The sequence below is a fragment of the Portunus trituberculatus genome, chromosome 31 (assembly GCF_017591435.1).
Source record: "Portunus trituberculatus isolate SZX2019 chromosome 31, ASM1759143v1, whole genome shotgun sequence".
NCBI classification, from domain to species: domain Eukaryota; kingdom Metazoa; phylum Arthropoda; class Malacostraca; order Decapoda; family Portunidae; genus Portunus; species Portunus trituberculatus.
The window spans coordinates 4,386,622-4,394,121 of record NC_059285.1 but is presented as its reverse complement, the minus strand read 5'-3'; the positions used below and the strand labels follow the sequence as shown (position 1 = coordinate 4,394,121).

The following is a 7,500-nucleotide window of genomic DNA, read 5'->3' as shown; positions in this document are numbered from 1 at the left end:
TAATAGATAGACACACGGATATTGTATTGTGGGAAGAGTCAATGTTTATCTGGATTCTGTGTGGTTTGGCTTCTTATTCTTCTTATCATTGTTGTTGCTTTTATTCTTGCTATTTCTTCTGCTACTGTTACTACTACTACTACTACTACCACCACCACCACCACCACCACCACCACCACCACCACCACCACTACTACTACTACTACTACTATTACAACCATCATATTCTTTCACCTCGTTTTCTTTATCATCATCATCACCACCTGTTGCCTTCATCATCATACACATTGTTACAACTCCAAATTCTTTACACATGCTTGGACAAGACCCTCGGCGGCTGCATCAGGGCCTGCCACTCACAGCAAGGGCGTGGCGTCAGGAGATGAAGCGTCAGGTGGCTACACTCGCCTTCAGAAGGGTGGGAAAAATGAAGGGACGTGGCCCGCATGGGGGTCGAACCCACGACCTCCGCGTTATCAGCACGGCGCTCTAACCAACTGAGCTAACGGGCCCTGAAGCGCTTTGAGGAAATGTGGGCTTCTTGAAAGTTTATTTTGCTTGTAGTGGTGGTGGTGGTAGTGGTGGTGGTGGTGGTGGTGGTGGTGGTGGTGGTGGTGGTGGTGGTGATGCCAATAGCATTAGTACAGAAGTAGAGGTGAAAATGCCACTCCTGCTACTACTACTACTACTACAACAACAACAACAACAACAACAACAACAACAACACTACTACTACTACTACTACTACTACTACTACTACTATTCTTCCTCCTCCTCCTCCTCCTCCTCCTCCTCCTCCTCCTCCTCCTCCTACTACTACTACTACTACTACTACTACTACTACTACTACTACTACTACTACTACCACTACTACAACTACCTTTCCCAGTTCTATTTCACCGTCAGACATATCTTGTACATTATAGAAAAAAAAAAAACCTTAAGAACTACAAATGTATATAATCATAAACTAAACAACATATTAGATAACGTCATGTAGCATTAATGTTGTACCAGAGAGAGAGAGAGAGAGAGAGAGAGAGAGAGAGAGAGAGAGAGAGAGTATATGAAAACAACAAGGGTTACACAAACACTAGCATCTTTGGTGTGAGTGAGCATGATAGGACCAGACGTACATAACGGGTTCAAGCTTAATGGAGGCAGGTCTGGAGGAAGAGAGTGTTAAGAAATGGATCCTGTATTATTCAAGAGAGAGAGAGAGAGAGAGAGAGAGAGAGAGAGAGAGAGAGAGAGAGAGAGAGAGTATTAAAGTGGCATAAGAGATATATAACAAGACTAATATAAACAAAACTTCTAAGGTCAGCAATCAGGACAGAACTAGAAGTAACGGGTGCTGGACTGATAAGGTCAAGAGAGAGAGAGAGAGAGAGAGAGAGAGAGAGAGATCAGGTTGTTAGTGATGAGTCAACATTTTCAAGATTAGATGGATGTGAGGATGGGATTGGCAAGTGTATGTATGTATGTTTGTGTGTGTGTTTCACTGTTTGATCTGCTGCAGTCTCTGACGAAACAGCCAGACGTTACCCTACGGAACGAGCTCAGAGCTCATTATTTCCGATCTTCGGATAGGCCTGAGACCAGGCACACACCACACACCGGGACAACAAGGTCACAACTCCTCGATTTACATCCCGTACCTACTCACTGTTAGGTGAACAGTGAACAGGGGCTACACGTGAAAGGAGACACACCCAAATATCTCCACCCGGCCGGGGAATCGAACCCCGGTCCTCTGGCTTGTGAAGCCAGCGCTCTAACCACTGAGCTACCGGGTGTGTGTGTGTGTGTGTGTGTGTGTGTGTGTGTGTGTGTGTTGTATTATGTATAAGGAGTGCCACGTGTAGGCCTACTGAGTGCCACGTGTAGGCCTAGTGACTTCTTGCAGTTCAGTTTGCCTTATTTATTTTTCGTGCGTGTGTTTGGAAAAGTGGCGAGGGTAAAAAAAATGGAGATAAAAAAAAATGTGCTCGTAATGTTTCTCTCCCTTCCTTCCTTCCTTCATTCTTCCTTCCTTCCTTCCTTCCTTTCTTTTTTCAACAATAAATGAAAAACAAAAGCGTAGAATCGAAAGAAATGATAATAAATCTTTTCTTTATATTCTTCCTTTAATAGATTAATTGATTGACTGTAATTACACACATCGCCACAACACCGAGGTCACACAGCGCCTCGTTGAGAGAAAGTGGAACGTGTAATGAATGCCTTTTGCAACTTGAAAAAGAAAAATAATAGATAAATAAAGAAGAAAAATAGAAAAAAAAGCAAAAGGAAACAAGACAAACAAGAACGGAACAAACAGAACCACATATAAGAAAATAAAAACAGTAAAAGAAAACAAGAATAAGAACAAGAATGAAAAAAGAAACGATAAATAACTAAAGAAAATAAAAGAAAGTAAATAGATCAATGAAAAAAAAAAAAAAAAAACCAAGAAGCAAGACAAACAAGTAAAAACCACAAATAAAAAGACAACAACAACAAAAACGAGAATAAGAATAAGAATAATAATAAAAGAAAATAAAAAAAATAATAATGATAAATAACAAAAATACATGAATAAATAAACGAACGAAGTAGAATGTGAGTAAAAAAGTATAGCGAATAATATCAGTGTGTGTGTGTGTGTGTGTGTGTGTGTGTGTGTGTGTGTGTGTGTGTGTGTCATTAGGTTACGTGACAATGAAGGTGATGGTGATGGGAAATGGTGATAATGATGATGATGATGGTGATGATGGGGAGTGAGGAATGAGATGATGAGTTATTGAGATGATGGAATGTGATGAGGGAGATGTGTTTATGTGTATATGTACGTATGTATGTATGTATGTATGTATGTATGTATGTATGTATGTATGTATGTATGCACGTATAGAAGTAAGTCTGGCATAGGGACAAAGCTTCGTGTGTGTGTGTGTGTGTGTGTGTGTGTGTGTGTGTGTGTGTGTGTGTGTGTGTGTGTGTGTGTGTGTGTGTGTGTGTGTGTGTGTGTGTGTGTGTGTGTTTCTCCCTAGCTTTGTTCTCGTTTCCCTTTGTCTTCACTAGCAAGCAAGAGGAGAAGGAGGAGGAGGAGGAGGAGGAGGAGGAGGAGGAGGAGGAGGAGGAGGAGGAGAAGAAGAAGAAGAAGAAGAGGAGGAGGAGGAGGAGGAGGAGGAGGAGGAGGAGGAGGAAGGAAGGAAGGAATGTTAAGGAGAGGGCCTGAGACGAACGGAGGAAAGGGACGAGAAACATGAGAGAGAGAGAGAGAGAGAGAGAGAGAGAGAGAGAGAGAGAGAGAATTTCCTCGTGTCCCCAGCTGTCACCACGATCGCTTCCCTTCCCTTCCCTTTTCTTCCCCTCCCCTCCCCTCTCCTCCCCTCTCCTCTCCCCTCACCGCCTCGTCAGCCACCACCGAGGGACGCAGCGCCGCCTTCATTCTTTGATCAATTTGTGCCAATTACAGGAAATTACTCTGCCCAAGATTTGCCGTTTTGGACTGACTACCTTTGCCAGTTGTTTTTCTTTCCCCTTTTCTTTTTTTCCTTTTGTTACTCCTCTTTTTTCTTTAGTTGTGTTTTTTTCCTCTTTTTCCTGTTTTATTGTGGACTGACTACCTTTGTGAGTTTTTTCCCCTTTCTTTTTCTTCCTTTTTTGTTACTCTTCTTTTTCCTTCTCTTACTTTAGTTGTGTTTTATTTTCCCTTTTTTTCTGTTTTATTGTGTTTTTTCCTTTTTTCTTTTTTTCTCTTCTTTTTCCTTTAGTTGTCTTCTTTCCTTTTTTTTTGCTTTAGTGTTTTTCTTTTTTGTCTTCAATTCTTTCTTATTTTCTTTTCTCTTCTTGTGTCTTTTTTCTATTTTTTCTATTTTGCTATTCTTTTTCTTTTCTTTCTTCTTTTGTTGTTTTCGTAATCTTTTTTCATCGTACTGTTATTATTCTTTTATTTTTTTCCTTTTCTTTTTTCCTTCTTTTTTTAGTATTTTCTTTTCCTTCAGTATTTTCTTTTTTATCCTTTATATTTTTCTTTCAGTACTATTCTTTCCCTTCGGCTCTTTTTTTCTTTTTTTTCCCTCAGTACAATTATTTTCCTTTAGTTCTTTCTTCTTTTCTTTTTTTTTATTCTCATTTTTAATAATATCATTTATTCTTTTTACTGTATATATAAATGCGAGGTCTCATTATTTACATATGTCTTAGTATTGCTCTCTCTCTCTCTCTCTCTCTCTCTCTCTCTCTCTCTCTCTCTCTCTCTCTCTCTCTCTCTTTCTCTAATAAAGTCACACAGCTTCTCTCATATCAAAAATGTGATTATGTATTTTTTTTTACATTTATTTATCTAATTTCTGCTTCCCTGTATTTATTTACCTACTTTTGTGGTTTAATTTCTAAGTTATTGGCAAATTTTCTTATTTTGTCATTTTTCCTGTTACTTCATTTACTTGATTAACTAATTTTTATTGAAAGAACTGCATTTTGATCTTTGTTCTTATTGTTCTTCTTCACAGTTCTCCTTATGTGTGTGTGTGTGTGTGTGTGTGTGTGTGTGTGTGTGTGTGTGTGTGTGTGTGTAAGGATACTGTCATAATACCACACCTTTCCCAGTATATTTCGGGACAAAGAGAGAAAGAGAGAGAGATATATAGATAGTTAGATAGATAGATAGATAGATAGATAGATAGATAGAGATAGATAGATAGATAGATAGATAGATAGAGAGAGAGAGAGAGAGAGAGAGAGAGAGAGAGAGAGAGGCGTGTAAGGTTTCTGTTCTTTCTTTGGTACATTATTTTTTTGGTAGGTTTCCTTGTTAATAAGTGGCAACCCCACCTTTCCCTCTCCCTGCTCCCTCTCTCTCTCCCTCTCCCTCTCCCTCTTCCCTCGCACGCACGAGGGGAAGGAAGGGAAAGAGGGGAGAGACACACCGCGTTCTCTGATTAGTCTCCCTTTTTTTCCCCTTTGTTTCCCCTCCCGTTAGTCTGTTAGGCCTGTTTTTTTTTTTATAGAAACCCTTTGCTCTCGCCACGACTATTTTCAAAGGCCACTGAGATTATTAGCAGGGTTAAAGTTAGGTTAAGTTAGGTTAGCTTCTCAACAGAGGTGCTGCTGTTAATCATGTAAAAATGCTTTCAGTCTGTCGCTAGAATAATAGGAACATCTTTAAAATTCCTATTAATTTATTACTACAGTTATATTAGTTGTGTAAGATATGTGTGAATCCTGTTAATCTGGCAGTAGAATCATAGCAACATCTTTTAAAAACATGTAAAGTGTGTGTGTGTGTGTGTGTGTGTGTGTGTGTGTGTGTGTGTGTGTGTGTGTGTGTGTGTCATCCGTCCATCCGAAATTACATTTGAAAATAAACAAAGCGTGACAGAGTGACTGGCCAACTCTCGCATTATTGAGCTGACTAGTGATTACCCAGGGATAAGAATAGATAAAAAATCGACTCACGTTATTAATTTTCCTGCTGTTATTATTTACTGATATACTGCGGACGGTATATTTTTTCGTCTTTTATATATTTTCTAAGCTCTTCACCGTCTTCTTTTTATCCTGAACGCTATTGTCTGTTTTATACGATTTACTTTCTTCTTTTATATATTTGTAAGCTCATTACTTTTTTCTTTTCTTTCTGAATGCTGATTTATTGCCTCTTTACATATCTTTTTTTTTTTTCCAGGATGTGTTTCCCTCACCGGATGTTCCCTCACGCAGGTTAGCAATCAGCACAATATTTCTTTCTTCTCCTTCTGTTACTCCTCACCTCAGTCTTCCGTGCTTCCTTTGAGGCGAAACGTGTCTATCTTAAAAGTTATTTGCATTGATCCACACACAATACCCTCTGTCTGTCTGTCTGTCTCTCTCTCTTTCGTATCTCTGTTTTATTTCTCTTTCCCTTTCTTCTCTTCCCTCCTTTCCTTTCTCTGCCATGCTCACAAACAATGCTACCTTATCCCTTCTTTCCCTCCCCTTCCCCTTTCTTTTTGTCTCTTTCGCGAATAATCCCCATATCCTATCATTTCCTTCTCTCTATCACTTTCACACACACATCCCCATCACCACAACACTTCCCTGCCATCACAAACACACACACATACACACACTTGCTTTCTTTTTAATGCGAGCACCTTCCCTCCTTAGCGGGCACATGTGAGGTAAATGTTTGTGTGTGAGTGTGTACCACGAGGCACGTGTCATAGGGAAGTGGACCAGACAGCCTTGGTGGGGAGTAGGTCATTGTTGCTCTTTACTACTACCACTATCAAGGATGACAGACTGTATAGTATATTATAGTATAGTATAGTAGTAGTGACAGACTGTAGTAGTAGTAGTAGTAGTGGTGGTGGTGTTGTCAATAAACTTTACGTGTATCTAACCGCAGCCATCACATGAAGGACACTTGTTTACTTTGATCTCTTTCATTCCTGAGTTCGTTTATTTTTGACAAGTGATATAGGGTTCAGTAAATTTAAGTTACAGCATTACCTTGAACTTGGATAAATAAAGAACGAGCGTGGCCCGCATGGGGGTCGAACCCACGACCTCCGCGTTATCAGCACGGCGCTCTAACCAACTGAGCTAACGGGCCTTGAAAGCATGGAAGAGATAGTGATTACCTGGATAGTGTTGGCAGGATGTACAAAGCCATTTCTCTTGATTTTCTATTTATTTATCTATTTTTTATTCATTGAAGACAGATATAAGGATAGGAACTTCAATATATGAGAGAGAGAGAGAGAGAGAGAGAGAGAGAGAGAGAGAGAGAGAGAGAGAGAGAGATGATGGTAGCTATATGGTATGGTGGACGATAAATACGATGATGGGTCATGATAGGAGGTGACAGGCGATGATGGGAGGGAATGGGTGGAGATGGGAGATGAAAAGGGTGATCATTGGCAGCTGGAGTGATGGTGATGGTAGTGATCGAGGAGGTGGTGGTGGTGATGGAGAGTGGTGATGGTAACAGATAATAATAAAAAAAATGATAGGAAAGAAATAGAAAAAAGAACAAGAACAAAAAATAAGAGCAAGAATAGCAAGAATAAGAACGAAATAGAGAGAGAGAGAGAGAGAGAGAGAGAGAGAGAGAGAGAGAGAGAGAGAGAGAGAGAGAGGCTTTCTTTCAGCAGTTCCTCGTGTTATGCTGCGCTGTTCTCTCGCTCACTCCTAAAGTTCCCACTGTATCCAACGACTCTCCCATACAGATAGAAAGAACCATACAATCTCTCTCTCTCTCTCTCTCTCTCTCTCTTGCATAATATATTTTCTTGTTATCATGATTTTTGTTCTATTTTCATGTTATTGTTGTTGTTGTTGTTGTTGTTGTTGTTGTTGTTGTTGTTTCTCATATTCCGTCTAGTTTCCTCTCCAAATTTCGTTTTATTTTTCTAATGCCTTCTGTATTCCTTTTGTTCCGTCAAGAGAGAGAGAGAGAGAGAGAGAGAGAGAGAGAGAGAGAGAGAGAGAAATTACATTCTTCACACACACACACACACACACACACAC

The 7,500-nt window shown here is 39.8% G+C and overlaps 2 non-coding genes across 2 annotated transcripts; both read right to left on the bottom strand.

Moving 5' to 3' along the window:
• Window positions 1–438: 438 nt before the first annotated feature.
• Trnai-gau lies at window positions 439–512 on the bottom strand. The gene has a single exon. It is a non-coding gene; the product is annotated as a tRNA-Ile (tRNA).
• Window positions 513–6,509: 5,997 nt separating this feature from the next.
• Trnai-gau lies at window positions 6,510–6,583 on the bottom strand. The gene has a single exon. It is a non-coding gene; the product is annotated as a tRNA-Ile (tRNA).
• Window positions 6,584–7,500: the final 917 nt, after the last annotated feature.